The 15,927-nt window shown below is 41.4% G+C and overlaps 1 protein-coding gene across 5 annotated transcripts in view; it reads right to left on the bottom strand.

The window, feature by feature from the left end:
• Positions 1-15,927, bottom strand: part of LOC121269018 (ATP-citrate synthase) — an 81,463-nt gene that overhangs the window by 59,611 nt on the left and 5,925 nt on the right. For 3 of the 5 annotated variants that reach the window (XM_041173384.1, XM_041173383.1, XM_041173379.1), the window contains exon 2: positions 4,190-4,276. The exons of 1 other annotated variant lie outside the window; for it this stretch is intronic. The gene's annotated coding sequence lies outside the window, so the exon portion shown is untranslated. Of the gene's footprint in view, positions 1-2,979; positions 3,207-4,189; positions 4,277-15,927 lie in introns of those variants that run through there. One more of the 5 variants, XM_041173380.1, reaches the window with a different exon arrangement.

The following is a 15,927-nucleotide window of genomic DNA, read 5'->3' on the forward strand; positions in this document are numbered from 1 at the left end:
AATATATTCAAGGCTGAGAGTTAGATAGATTTTTGATTGACAAGGGACTCGAGGGTTGTGACTCAAGGGTTGTGTGTTTGGGTGGGTGAGTACACACAGGAAAGTGGAGTTCAGACCACAATCACATCAGCAATTATCTTATCAAATGGAGAAGGATTGAGGCCTTCTCCTGTTCCTAATTGTTCTTAATGTCATGGCCTGTCAGACTGTGGGTTTCTTAATGAAAAATCGTGTTTAACTAACTTAGTAAAAGGTGCAAAGCAACATGAGGAAAAACTTCTTCATGCAGCAAGTGGTTAAGATCTGGAATGCAGTGCCCGAGTGTGGTGGTGGCAGGTTCAAAAGCTTCAAAATTAGACAATTATCTAAAAAAGGAAGAATGTGCATGGGAAGAAGAGGGGAGAATGGCACTAAGTGAATTGCTCATTCGGAGAGCTGGTGCAGAAACAATGGGCTGAATGGCCTACTTCTGCAGTGTAACATTTGTGAATCCTTCCACTGTTTCACTCTACTCTCAAAGGGAAAAGCATGAAGATAAAGTTTTTTAATATATTTGCTGAATCAACTTTTCCATACCTCTCTCTGGTAATTAGCAGACAAAGTGTAAGTGTAAGCAAGCAGACTGGTCATTAATAATCAAAACACTCAGTGGTATATAGTACAGGGGAAAGTCAGTGGAAGAAGAAAATACTATTTGCTGTCACAGGAAACTGACATTCATCAGACAACGCACACACTGCACAAACATATGAATTAGAAGCAGCGGTAAGCCATTTGGCCCCTTGGAGCCTGATTCACCATTCAGTAAGATCATGGCTGATTTGATTGTGGCCTCAACTCCCAGCTACCCCCGATACCCTTTGACTCCCTCGTTAAGTCAAGTATCTCTGCCTTAAAAATATTCAATGACCCTGCCTCCATCACTCTCTAAGGTAGAGAGTTCCAAAGGCTCTCAACCCTCAAGAGAAAAAATTTCTTCTCATCTCCATCCTAAACGAGCAGCCTCTTATTTTTATCTGCGCCCCCTAGTTCAAGTCTCTCCCACAAGGGAGAACATCCTTTCAGTATCCACCCGGTCAAGTCCCCTCAGGATCTTATATGTTTCAATAAGATTGCCTCTCAGTCTTCCAAACTCCAATGCATACAGGCCCAGCCTGTCCAACCTTTCTTCGTAAGACAGCAACGCACCCCACCCCCCCAACCCCGCATATCAATCGAGTGAACCTTCTTTGAACTGCCTCTAATGCATTTATATCCTTTCTTAAATAAGGAGTCCAAAACTGTACACAGTACTCCAGAGGTGGTCTCACCAACACCCTGTGCAACTGTATCAAAACATCTCTACTTTTATGTTCCATTCCCTTTGCAATAAACAACAACATTCCATTTGCCTTCCTAATCACTTGCTGTATCTGCATGCCAACTTTTTGCGATTCATGTACCAGGACACCCAGATCCCTCCATACCTCAGAGTTCTGCAATGTCCCCCCATTTAAATAATATATTGCTTTTCTATTCTTCCTGCCAAAGTGGACAAGTTCACATTTTCCCACATTATACTCCATTTGCCATATTTCTGCCCACTCACTTAACCTAACAATATTTCTTTGCAGACTCCACTTCAAAACTTACTTCCCTACCTATCTTTGTGTCATCAGCAAATTTAGCAACCATAAATTCGATCCCTTCATCCAAATCATTGATATAAATTGTAGATAGTTGAGGTCGCAGCACTGATCCCTGTGGCACTCCACTCGGCACATCTTGCCAACCCAAAAATGACCCGTTTATGCCTACTCTCCATTTCCATTTAGCTACTGTCCGTTTCCTTTTAGCTAAGCAATCCTCCATACATGCTAATGTGTTATCCCCAACGCCATGAGCTCTTATTTTGCATAGTTAACCCAGTTAATTAGTCACAAATGTGCTTTGGTAATCATGGAGTAAAGATAAAAAGGCAATTTTGACGCAGATCCTATGGTCTCCGGATCAGAGACATGTTCCAGGACGCTTGGAAGTCCCAGTGCAGTCGCTCCGCAGCAATTGCCTGGGAAGTCTGAACTTCCAGTGGACATTCCCCTGCACCCCAGGATCCTCTGAAAAAAGTTTCCTACTCGGAGTTAGAGTCAGAGACTTTGGATGGTTCTGGCTTACTTACCTAGATAGTTACACAGGAAATATTAGCCAGAAGAGTCCTAGTGTAACTCCTGGGTAACTATACAACTGAGGCTCCTGCCATCCACCACAACCCCCACAACTGACCTGACCAGCCACCACCACCCGACACCCCACTGGCCTGGCCTTGCCAACTCTTTGCCACTCTACCACCTTACCTCACCCACCCTACAACACTCATTCACTAACACACTGCAAAGCTACTTTATGTCCCAAAGATTACAGTGTGTTAGCGATCACTTACCAGAATACAGCAGCAAAAACAAATGGTTTCTGTACAGATTCTCTTCATTGGCATCTCGGAGGCTTCCTGCACTAACCAAGCTCAACAGGATCCCCCAGCAGAAGATTGGCCAGAAAAATTAGAGGAAGGTAAGCGGATGCTTCCTTTGGTTGGATCAGGATCAAAACGGGGGTGCCAACCCTGATCGGAATATTTGGGCTTTTTAAAAATGTAATTCAGAGTTTGACAGCCAAAATAAACTAACAAAATTGGGTATAAGTTTATATAATCACAAGACTATTTAAGGACCCACTAGTTAACATTTCTCACACTGCTGCTGGTTTAGAAATAGATAACCAAGCTTCGAAATGTGAACTCAAAACAAGTTATTTTTACCACAATACTTCAACATAAAACTTCCCCAAAGAAGGCATTTCAAATAAATTCACTATGTGAAGCATTTTAAGATGTTTCCATGAGATATAAAAATATTATTTATATAATTGTAACATTTGTGCATGTCAAACAACTGAGACCAGTTGTTTAAAAAAGAATTCTGTGAAATTTGATAAATATCTTGCCTCCAAAGAGAGAGATAAATGTTGCACTGCATTGCGTGTCCGTCCTTGTAGTATCAATATTATAGAGCTGGCAGCATGCAGTCATAGCTGTTTAGCCTTGAATGATAAGGAGATACATATTCCCCTCTTCCAAGTGGCTACTGCTAAATCATTCTGCTGGTTTGTTCAAATTATCAGTCAAGTTACAGAAGCCACAATCATTCAGAGTATCACTTCCAACAGCAACAGTTGTGTTAAATACTTGTAGATAAAAGGAAAACAAATACTGCGAAGAGGAATAAAACAGAACTGAGTCAGCCTAAAACACAGAAAATGGGTTAGCATTTTGTATAAAGGATGCACAATATCAAATAGTTTACACCTGAGCACAATTGGTGAATACTAAAAACCGGTTATTACTAAATTGGTTGAAGTCAAGACCAAGCTCAAGGCATTCAATCACCAAGTTATACACTTTGTCCTTTTTCTTAAATACTTTGATTTTATATTTTAGCTAAATAACAAAACTTAAGTAATTTGGGAAGCAGAGAAAGAGCTGATTGCATTGCAAGGGTTCTTCTTCAGTACTGGTCAAGGATTTGAGGCACTACAGCATCACCACTGTTGGTCAGCTGGGTCTTATTTACAGCAAAGGGGCAGTATTTCATGCTAGCAAATGAAAATTTCCATTACAGACACCTGGTGTCAGAACTAAGCAATCCCAGGTCAGATATAACAGGCTAAGTCTCCCTCAGGTCCAACAGTCAGCTCAGTCCCTAACTCAAGATCAGCCCATACTGCTGCCTGGCTTTTCCCCCTCCATTTGAGATTGACTATCCTTTTAAGATAAAAGCAAAAAACTGCAGATGCTGGAAATCCAAAACAAAAATAAAAATACCTGGAGAACTCAACAGTCAGGCAGCATCTGCAGAGAGGAACACAGTTAATGTTTCGAGTCTGTATGACTCTTCAACAGAACGATCCTCTCAGCAGATGCTGCCAGACCTGAGTTTTTCCAGGTATTTTTATTTTTGGTTTGACTGTCCTTTAGTCTGACTGGCTTATCAAATTTTTAATATGTCAATGATTAGCAAAGGATATTCAAAATCATGAGGGGTCTGTCCAGAGAAGATAAGGAGAACCTATTCATACTCATGAAAGAATCAAGAACGAGAGGGCACAGATTTTAAAAGAAGCAAGAGCGATAGGAGAAAAAAACGTTTTCACATACCGAGCAGTAAAGGTCTGGAATATACTGCCTGAGAGTATGGTGAAGGCAGGTTCAATTGAAGCATTCAAAACGGAATCAGACTGTTACCTGAAAAGGAAGAATGTGCAGGGTTACGAGGAGAAGAATGTGAGAGAATGGCACTAAATAAATTGCTCATTCCAAGAGCCGGTACAGACGTGATGGGCCGAATAGCCTCTTCTGTGCTGTAACAATTCTGTGATTTAAGGCTAGATTTATTCTGTAGGAAGAACTTGATAGAGAATACTCAAGATTAATTTCACATAAGCACCTTTATACCAAGACAAAACATACTTCCGTTCTGATTTTGACACTAGTCAGAGTCCTTATTAACTCACTGTGACACCCAATCTCCCATCTTGGCTAATTATTACTTATTGTTTAGCCCAGGAAAGCAGAGATTAATTGATGCACTTCACTAGCCGATATTAGCTAACAGCATCGACCAAGGATGTAACCTTGGATCTTCCGTTTATGTATGACCCAGTACCACAATAAGCTGTCAAGACAGCTCAGTAAACCAGCATTCACCTTGCTATTGCTCCCTTATCAAGAGGGAGAATGCTCCCTTATCAAGAAGGAGAATAAGCAGTTATTGGAGCAAACCGAACAAAAGTAAACCAGAAAATCTCCTTGTCCCCAGGGACACTGCCAGTTTAATAAGACAAGATTGGCTTTTGATGAGCCAGAAACATGATAGGGTCCCCCTTGTCCTCACTTATCACCCCACCAGCCTCCGCATTCAAAGGATCATCCTCCGCCATTTCCGCCAACTCCAGCATGATGCCACCACCAAACACATCTTCCCTTCACCCCCGGCGGCATTCCGTAGGGATCGTTCCCTCCGGGACACCCTGGTCCACTCCTCCATCACCCCCTACTCCTCAACCGCCAACTATGGCAACTCCCCACGCCCACACAAAAGATGTAACACCTGCCCCTTCACTTCCTCTCTCCTCACCGTCCAAGGGCCCAAATACTCTTTTCAAGTGAAGCAGCATTTCACTTGCATTTCCCCCAACTTAGTCTACTGTATTCACTGCTCCCAATGTGGTCTCCTCTACATTGGAGAGACCAAACGTAAACTGGGCGACCGCTTTGCAGAACACCTGCAGTCTGTCCGCAAGAATGACCCAAACCTCCCTGCCGCTTGCCATTTTAACACTCAACCCTGCTCTCTTGCCCACATGTCTGTCCTTGGCTTGCTGCATTGTTCCAGTGAAGCCCAACGCAAACTGGAGGAATAGCACCTCATCTTCTGACTAGGCACTTTACAGCCTTCCGGACTGAATACTGAATTCAACAACTTTAGGTCTTGAACTCCCTCCTCACCCCCTTTCTGTTTCTTCCCCCTTCCTTTTGTTTTTTCCAATAAATTATATAGATTTTTTCTTTTCCCACCTATTTCCATTATTTTTAAATATTTTTAAATATTTTATGCTGCCCCCACCCCCACTAGAGCTATACCTTGAGTGCCCTACCATCCATTCTTAATCAGCACATTCGTTTAGATAATATCACCAACTTCAACACCTATGTGTTCTTTTGTTCTTTTGTCTGTGACATCTTTTGATGATCTGCTTCTATCACTGCTTGCTTGTCCCCCCCCCCCCTCCCCCCACCCACCACCACCACCACCACCACCACCACCACCACCACACCCCCCCCACCACACCCCCCCCACCATCACCACCACCACCACCTTAAACCAGCTGATATTTCACCCCTTTCCTCGGATTCACCTAGCTCTGTTGAAGGGCCATGAGGACTCGAAACATCAACTCTTTTCTTCTCTGCCAATGCTGCCAGACCTGCTGAGTTTTTCCAGGTAATTCTGTTTTTGTTTTACCAAAGGGCCATCTGTTCCTTGTTCACAGGCTGCTGACCCTTGTTCTGCTATTCACACATTCTGCTTTCTACCTTTATGCCACTATCAGCACCTTGTTTAGCCCTTACCATGGCCTTTAACACTCCCTTTGTCTTATGTCCATGACATCTTTGTCAATCTCTCCACAGCCCCCACCTATCGCTGGCCTATCCAGCTTCACCTGCTCCACCCCACTTAAACTGTATAAATTTCATCACATTTCTACTTCCCTTTAGCTCTGAAGAAGTCATACAGATGCGGAAACGCTAACTCTGTTTCTCTCTCCTGACCTGAGTTTTTCCAGCATTTTCGGTTTTTATTTACCCGATTTCCAGCATCTGCAGTATTTTGCTTTTAGCTATTGTTACACCCTTCAAGTTACATTTTATTCTGCCCTAGCTTCTACCATGTAAATGCTTCAACAAATAGCTCCAATGCACATGTATTTCATTATGCAGTATAGATTTGCCATTAATTATTTGTGCACAATTATGTAAATTATGCACCAAAGGGAAGACTGAACGGGGAGCATGTTAACCCTTTATATGCAAGTGACCTTACTGTAATTTTAAATCATAATGATGTCGTCCTAAGTGTTATTCCTTGGTTCATCACACAAAGCTTGCCAACAAAGTGAATGATCAGACCACTACTCAGTCCCTCAATGAAAGACAAGATAAAACAGACAACCACAGTCAAAACAGCCTTCCAACACTAACATGACAGAGCATTTGGGAAAGCTGATGGACTTCTATACAAATATGAAAGCAAAATATTGTGGATGCTGGAAATCTGAAAATAAAAAATGCTGGAAAAGCTCAGCGGTCCTGGCAGCATCTGTGAAGAGAGAAACAGAGTTAACGTTTTGAATCCATATGACTCTTCTTCAGAGCTGGATCTTTGTGCAATTCTACCAGCATGAGTCAGAGCTTTCAAGATAGAAGAAAACAATGGAACAGAGAAATCTGATAAACGACAAGTGTGGGTTTCAAAAAACAAAGCAAAGATCAGGTTAAGTTTGTGGTATTTCGCAAGGTGGTAGGGATGTGGTTTAGGAAGGAAAGGCAGAAATCTTATATATTTACATGAGGAAGAAGAGTTACTCAAGAACCAGGAGATCAATATTGCAGCAGTATTAATCCTACTGTTAAAAGGCAGGTTAGCTGTTAGAGAGGGCTTTAAACTAAATAGTGGGAGCAAGGGATCAAATGTGGAAAGATGTGGTATATCAAAGAACAGACACAAGCTAAGAGGAAAATAATATGGGGAATGAGGGTTGGAGAATGGCAGGAAGGCACAAAGAAAAAAAAACCTCTAAGAATGCACCAAGAATCAAGACTAGATATCACAAAGATAACAAAAAGACTTAACTAAAGGCTCTACATCTGAATGCGTGTAAAATTGATAAGTAAACAGATTGATAATGCACATTGAAATAAATAAATCTGATCTGATAGCCATTACAGTGATGTGGCTGCAGAGTGACAAGAATTGGGTCCTGAATGTTGAGGGGTATATGATCTTCAAGAAGAATAGGAAAAAAGTGCAAGGGTAGCACTGTTAATCAAGGATAGCATTTGTGCGATAGTTAGAGATTACCTTGGTTTAGGAGATCAGGATGTAGAATCAGTTTGGGTGGAGATGAGGAAAGAAGTCACGTGTGGGAGTAGTCTACAGCCCCCTAACAGTAACCACAACACAGGACAAACTATACAAGAAGGGATATTGGGTGCTTGTGATAAAGGGACGGCAATAATTATGAGTGACTTTAATCTACATATAAACTGGAAAAATCAAAGATTGGCAGTAATAGCCTGGATGAGGAGTTCATAGGGGTGCTTTCGAGATTGATTACAGAACATGCTGCTCTAAGAAACTATCAGAGAGCAGGTTATATTAGACTTGGTATTTTGTGGTGAGGCAGGATTAATTAATGACCTCAGAGTGAAGGCACCCTTAGGTAGCAGCGACCACAATATGATTGAATTTTACACCCAGTTTGAAAGGAAGAAGAGTGGGTCTAAGGCTAGTATTTTAAACTTAAATAAGGGCAACTATGTGGGCATGAAAGCTGAGCTACCTGAAGTTAACTAGGAAACTAGACCAGGGGATAGATCAATAGAGAAGCAGTGACAGACATTTAAGGGGATTTTTTCAGAATACTCAGAATAAGTATATTCCTACTATAAAGAAAATTTCTAAAAGGAAGACCTACCATCCATGGTTAACTAAAGAAGTTAAGGAAAGCATCAAACTTAAGGAAAAAGCATATAACTGCACAAAGATGAGTGGCAGGTCAGATGATTGGTCAGAATACAAGGAACGGCAGAGAGTGACTAAAAGGTTAATCAGGAGAAAGAAATTAGAGTATGAGGGGAAGATAGCTGGAAATGTGAAGTGGATAGCAAGAATTTCTACAGGTATTTAAACAGGAAAAGTAGGTAAAATGAGTAAAAGCAAAAAACTGCAGATGCTGGAAATCCAAAACAAAAACAAAAATACCTGGAAAAACTGAGCAAGTCTGGCAGCATCAGCGGAGAGGAACACAGTTAACATTTCGAGTCCGAATGACCCTTCAAAAGAACTAAGTAAAAATAGGAGAGAGGTGAAATATAAGCTGTTTTTTTTTGGGGGGGGGGGGGTGGCGACAAGTAGAGCCGGTGATGGGTGGAGATAACCAAAAGATGTCACAGACAAAAGGACAAAGAGGTGTTGAAGTGGTGATATTATCTAAGGAATGTGCTAATTAAGGGTAGAAAGCAGAAAGCAGGACAAGCAAGGTACAGATCGCCCTAATGCAGGTGGGGTGGGGTGAAGGAATCAAAAAAGTCTAAAAGGTAGAGATAAAACAATGCATGGAAATGCATTTAAAAATAATGGAAATAGGTGGGAAAAGAAAAATCTACATAAATTATTGGAAAAAAATGGGGGGGGGGAAATCGGAGAGGGGGTGGGGATGGAGGAGAGAGTTCATGATCTAAAATTGAACTCAATATTCAGTCCAGAAGGCTGTAAAGTGCCTAGTCCATTATTTTTAAATGCATTTCCATCCATTGTTTTATCTCTACCTTTTAGCCTTTTTCGATTCTTTCACCCCACCCCCACTAGGGCTATCTATCTGTACCTTGCTTGTCCTTATTTCTACCCTTAATTAGCACATTCCTTAGATAATATCACCACCTTCAACACCTCTTTGTCCTTTTGTCTGTGACATCTTTTGGTTATCTCCACCTATCACTAGCTCTATTTGTCCCACCCTCCCTTAAATGAGTTTATTTTTCTCTTCTATTTTTACTTAGCTCTGTTGAAGGGTCAGACTAGAAACGTTAACTGTGTTCCTCTCCGCAGATGCTGCCAGACTTGCTGAGTTTTTCCAGGTATTTTTGTTTAGGTAACGTGAGTGTTGGTCCTCTAGAGAGTGAGAATGAAGAGTTAATAGTAGATAATAAGGACATGGTGGATGAAATGAACAAATATTTTGCTTCTGTCTTCACTATAGAGGATATAAAAAACATTTGAGTAATAGCTGTAAATCAGGAGGTGGAGGGGAGAGAGGAACTTTGAAATTACAATCACTAGGGAAGTGGTACTGAACAAACTGATGGAGCTGCAGGTTTACCAGTCTCCAGGTCCAAATGAACTTCATCCTGGGGTCTTAAAAGAGGTGGCTAAAGAGGTAGTAGATGCGTTGGTGTTAATTTTCAAAAATTCCCTACATTCTGGAAAGGTTCCATCAGACTGGAAAGTAGCAAATATAACTCTTCTATTCAAGAAGGGAGGGAGGCAGAAAACAGGAAACTATAGATCAATTAGCTTGACATCTGTCATGGGGAAGATGTTAAGAGTCGCTCAAGAGGTTGTAGCTGGGCACTTAGAAAAACACAAAGTAGTCAGGAAGAGTCAGCATAGTTTTGTGAAAGGAAAATCTTGTTTAACCAATTTATTAGAGTCCTTTGAAGGAGTAACATGTGCTATGAATAAAGGGGAGCCTGTAGATGTACTGTACGTAGACTTCCAGAAGGCATCAGATAAGGTGCCCCATCAAAGGTTATTGTGGAAAATAAAAGCTCAAGATGTAGGGGGTAACATATTAGCCTGGATAGAGAAGGGCTGGCACAAAACAGAGTATGCATAAATGGGTCTTTGTTTAATTGGCACGATGTGACTAGTGGAGTCCTGCAGGGATCCATGCTGGGGCCTCAACCTTTTACAATTTATATCAATGGCTTAGATGAGGAGAGCGAAGGCACGGTAGCTATATTTTCAGATTACACAAAGAGAGGTAGGAAAGTACATTGTGAAGAAGATGAAGAGTTTGCAGAAGGATACAGGTAAGTTGAATGAGTGGGCAAAAACCTGGAAATGGGCTATAATGTGGGAAAATATGAAGTTGTTCACTTTGGCAGCAAGAATTAAAAAAAACATGGTGTTACTTAAACAGAATTCTGAGGTGCAGTTGGGATCTAGGTGTTGTCATGCATGAGTCGCAAAACATTAGTACGCAGGTACAGCATGAAATCAAGGCAGCTAATGGAAAGCTATCCTTTATTACGAGAGGAATTGAACAAAAAAGTAAAGATGTCATGCTCCAGTTATACAGGGTGTTGATGAGACCTTATCGCAAATACTGTGTGGAGTTTTGGTCTCCTTATTTAAGGAAGGATGTAAATGTGTTGGAGGCGGTTCAGAGGTGGATTACTAGATTGATACCCAAATTGAGTGGGTTGTTTTATAAGGATAGGTTGGACAGGCTAGGTTTGTTTCCACTGGAGTTTAAAAGAGTGACTTGACTGAAGCATAAGATCCTGAATGGGGGGCCACTGTTTTAAAATTAGGGGTCGCCCTTTTAGCACAGAGATGAAGAGAAATTTTTTCTCAATGGGTTGCGTGACTTTGACTTTGGAACACTCTTGCCTCAGAAGGCAGTGGAGGCGGAGGTCATTGAATTTTCTTATTCTAAGGCAAACGTGGACAGATTCTTGTTAGGCAGAGGAATCAAAGGTTATCAGGGGTAGATGGGAATATAGAACTCAAAACACAAACAGATGAGCCATGCTCTTATTGAACGGCAGAGAAGACTCGAGGGGCCAAATGGCCTACTTGTGCTCTTATTCTGTATGTTTTTAAGTAGTTCTAGGTCTGTGACCATTGGCTCACAAGGGCAACTGGCATGCGTTTAGCACCTTTAGTATAGTGGAATACTGTGTACAGTTTGGTCTCCTTATTTGAAAAAGATATAAATTATTTAGAAGCAGTTCATAGAAGGTTCACTTGGTTTATTCCTGGGTTTAAGGGCTTATCTTAAGAAAGGTTAATGGGCCTATACCCTTTGGAGTTTAGAAGAATAAGGGGTGATCTTTTTGAAACATACAAGATCCTGAGCAGGCTTGACAGTTTGGATATAAGGAGGATGTTTCCTCATGCGTGCGTGTGTGCCTTGGGGACACAGTTTAAGAATAAGAGGGCTCCCTTTTAATATGGGGAGGAGGAGAATGTTTCTCTCTCAAGAGGCTCAATAGTCTATGGAATTCTCTTCGCCAGAAAGCACTGGAGGCTGGGTCACTGAATTTATTCAAGGCTAAGTTGAATAGATTTTTGATAAGAGTCAAGGGTTATGGAGGGCAAACAGGAAAGTGGATTTGAGACAACAAGACCAGCCATGGTTTTATCACACGGTGGAGCAAGTTTGAAGGGCAGAATGGCCCACGCTTGCTCCTAACTACCATGTTCCTATAACACCCAAAGGTGTTTCACACCTTTGTCAAACAAAATTTGACACAGCCATCTAAGGAGATATTAACAGAGGAGCCAAAGCATTTAGAGAAGGAATTCCAGAGTTTATGGCCCAGGAGCAGAAGGCACAGCCGCCAATAGTGCAGCTGTTGAGAGCATGAGGCATCAGAATTGGAGGAGCACAGAGATCTTGGAAGGCTTTAGGAGGGAGGAGAGAGGCTTTGGAGGAGTTTGTAAATGAGCTCAGAAGTGTGAAAGAATACTCTCCGCTCGCCTGGATGAGTGCGACTCAAACATTCAAGGGGCTTGACACCATCGAGGGCAAAGCAGCCTGCTTGATTAGCACAACATCCACAAACATTCACTCCCTCCACCACTGACACACAGTAGTAGCAGTGTGTACCATCTACAAGATGCACTGCAGGAATTCACCAAGGCTCCTTAGACAGTGCCTTCCAAACCTTCGACCACTACCACCTAGAAGGACAAGGGCAGCAGACACATGGAAGTTCCCCTCCAAGCCATTCACCATGCTGATTTGGAAATATATCACCATTCCTTCACTGTTGCTGGGTCAAAATCCTGAAACTCCCACCCTAAAAGCACTGTGGGTGTACCTACACCATACTGACTGCAATGGTTCAGGTACTAAGCTCACCACCACCTTCTCAAGGGCAATTAGGGATGGGCAATAAATGCTGGCCTATCCAGCAAAGGCCACATCCCATGAAAGAATAAAAATGTTAACATTGCTGGTGCAATGAAAGCCTCTTCAATCATTAGGCTCCTCACGATAAATTACTTTGCAATATTTACACGAAATGGGCACAAATTATTCCTAATTCAGCATGAAGCAAAAAAGACTGGTTTCGTGCAAACCTCAAGACTTGGGAAATGGAAATGTCATACTGATGCTGGGTTGGGGTGGAGGGTGAAAGAGGAGGAAAAAGAATCACATTTGTATTCAAAAAAAAAAAATTCGAGCAAAAGCCACAACTTTTCACAGCTGTCCTACCCAAAGAGGCAACTCTTTATTTACACTCCAAAAAAATACCAAATGTGCAAATGAAGCTGGAGCCACAATCACTCATCAAAAAGCAGATTACTGTGGATTCTAGAAATCTGAAATAAAACAGGTCAGACAGAATCTGTTAAGGTGTCATTGGAAAATTTGGCTGCCATACACACAGTCCCCTCATCCAAGTCATTGATATAGATTACAAATAGCTGAGTTAAAGCTACAATAGGTTTTGAGCAAGGGCAGGATGAGACAAGGACAAAAGGAAAGTCTATGATAGGGTGGAAGACAGACAGATTGAGCTATGGAAGAGTTAGTCTTACAGGGTCAAAGGGGATGGTGATGGGGCAAGAAAAAATGTACCTAGAGCAGGTGTCCTACTGTCTGAATGCGAAAAATAAAAACCAAAACATGCAAAGAAATGGAGACAAAATAGGGGGATAGAGATAACTCTGCACTCCCTCCAAGACCAATATTTCCTTCCTAAGGTGTGGTTTAACCAGAACTGAAATAAGACTTCTACCCCTTGTATTCTAGAAGATAGAAAGGCCAGCATTCCTTTCATTTTTTTGATTATACTCTGTACTTCCATGACATTTTAATGATTGATATATCTGGACCCCCAAGTTTATTTGGATCACCACTGTTTGTAGATTTTCACCATTTCACCTGTTCTATCCTCAGGGTTCAAAGAGGAAGGCCTCACGTTTACTTACGCTGAAATCCATTAACCCATTCACTTAATGTATCAATGGCTTTGTAATTTTATGCTTCCATTTACACTGTTTATAATACTGCCTATCTTTGTGCCATTGGCAAATTTGGATGTGTGGCTTTCTATTCTGTCTTCTAAGGCTGGATAGTTGAGGCCCCAACACATCCTTGCAGGGCACCACGAGCAACATCCTGCCAATTAGAGTACCTGCCCTTTATCCCTGCGCTGTGTCTCTGCCAGAGTTACTTGAATATCGAGTATAAACTTCTCCAGCTCTGCACTTTATTCCACAATTTAGATAATCAATGATTCAGACTGGTTTAGGATTTATTACTAGGCCCTGCCAATCATATGAGCTTGACAATACACATACAATCAGATGATGCCCATATTGCAGATGATGGCAACAATACTTTACAGTGTCACATAATGCAGATTGGGCCTTAGCCAGAATCTACTTTTTGGTGCCCTTCAACATCGTGTCTGCTCAAGAAATTCAAAGCTTTTTCCACATCCATATTCAGCACCCCTTAACAAATCAAGACAGCAGATTTAGCAAAAAAACTTTCCCAGACAATCTTTTGAACCAAGCCACACAGAATTATTGCTTTTCTGGACCAAATGGTATCAGTCTCCAACCCAAGAGAAGGAATTACATCATGGAAATCCCCGTAATTCAGCAAAAGATCAAATGCTCAAGACACTTCAAAAATAATTCCCGGAATCGGACATTGGATTGAAAGCAAACACTTCATGTTAAACAGTTTGCATTGTTTGCATTAGTAATTGGGAGCAAGAACCCTAGACAATTATTCATCTTTGCCCACAGGTATTAGCCATTTCTTGTTATTTCTGGCCAGGAATTGAACGTGATACTCAACTTTACTTTAGGCAGTGCCTTCATTAACTGAGCCTTCAGAAACTCCTTCTCATTCCCAGCTTTACAGCATACAGTATATCTGCAATAAGTTAATAAATTTAGTCATGTATTTAGGAAATGTACCAATCACTTCCTTTGGAAAGGGAACGAGAACATACCACACGACTAAGATTGCTCTGTTGACAAATCTCCAGCGAAGACAAGTGTTTAAGAGGTCTGTTATGCAATGTCAAGTCCAGATCTAGGCAGATTTTGCTGACCACCTCAGCTGAAGCTACAGACATTGCAGGTCATGTCAGATCAAACCAAGCCAATAAAACAAGAATGCTGTTGCACAGCAAGATGCAAATAAAAGATGCAAAGCTGCAAACATGAAACAAAACACGAACAACTGACCAGGATTCTTGCTCCCAATGATTAATGCAAACTATGCAAACTGTTTAACATGAAGTGTTTGCTTTCAATCCAATGTCTGTTTCCAGGAATTATTTTTGAAATGTCTTGAGTGTTTGATCTTATGCTGAGTTACGGGGATTTCCTTCTCTTGGGTTGGAGACTGGTACCAAACAAAACACAGCAAATGTTGTATAGGCAAGCCAGATCAGTCAACAGCTGACACAGAAGACTGTAAGGCTTCACCTGAAGTATTAACCTAAGATTCCATCTGGAAGATTAATCCAGTTGTTCTCTTCCAGGTACTAACACTTAAAAACACAACCCGTACTTTACACACACCCCACAAAGTGTTTTATTCAAACAAGTGCTTTCTATAAAAGTCTATTCCTCCAATAAATACTTTATAAATATATACCTTTATAAAATTAATTCTTGGAAGCTGTTGGGAATGTTAATTCGAAGGGAAGGGAGAGTGATATTTTCCTTAGTAACGCACTGAAATCAGGTCCAGGGATTTAACAGCCAATTTTCTGCTAACAGGCTGACTAATTTTACTAAACAACATAACCATGACATTGAATTATTAGCAGTATCCACAAACCTATGTTCATAAAAAAAATTGACAAACAGGCAATTATTTTTTCAAACACAAACAAAAATAGCTGGAAAAACTCAGCAGGTCTGACAGCATCTGCGGAGAGGAAAACAGTTAACGTTTCGAGTCTGTATGACTCTTCATCAGAACTAAGGAAATACAGAAATGAGGTGAAATATAAGCTGGTTGAGGGGGGTGGGACAGGTAGAGCTGGATAGAGGGCCGGTGATAGGTGGAGGCAAAGAAGAGTTTGCCAAAGATGTCACAGACAAAAGGACAAAGGGGTATTGACGGTGGTGATATTAGCTAAGGAATGTGTTAATGGTGACATTAAGGGTAGAAAGCAGGATGAGCAAGTGACAGATAGCCCTAGTGGGGGTAGAGTGGGGGGAAGGGATCAAAATAGGTCGAAATTTCGATCCCTTCCCCTCACCCCGTCTCCACGAGGGCTGTCACTTGCTCGTCCTTTCTACCCTTAATGTTACCATTAGCACATTCCTCAGCTAATATCACCAC

This window comes from Carcharodon carcharias, chromosome 23 (genome assembly GCF_017639515.1).
Source record: "Carcharodon carcharias isolate sCarCar2 chromosome 23, sCarCar2.pri, whole genome shotgun sequence".
NCBI classification, from domain to species: Eukaryota; Metazoa; Chordata; class Chondrichthyes; order Lamniformes; family Lamnidae; genus Carcharodon; species Carcharodon carcharias.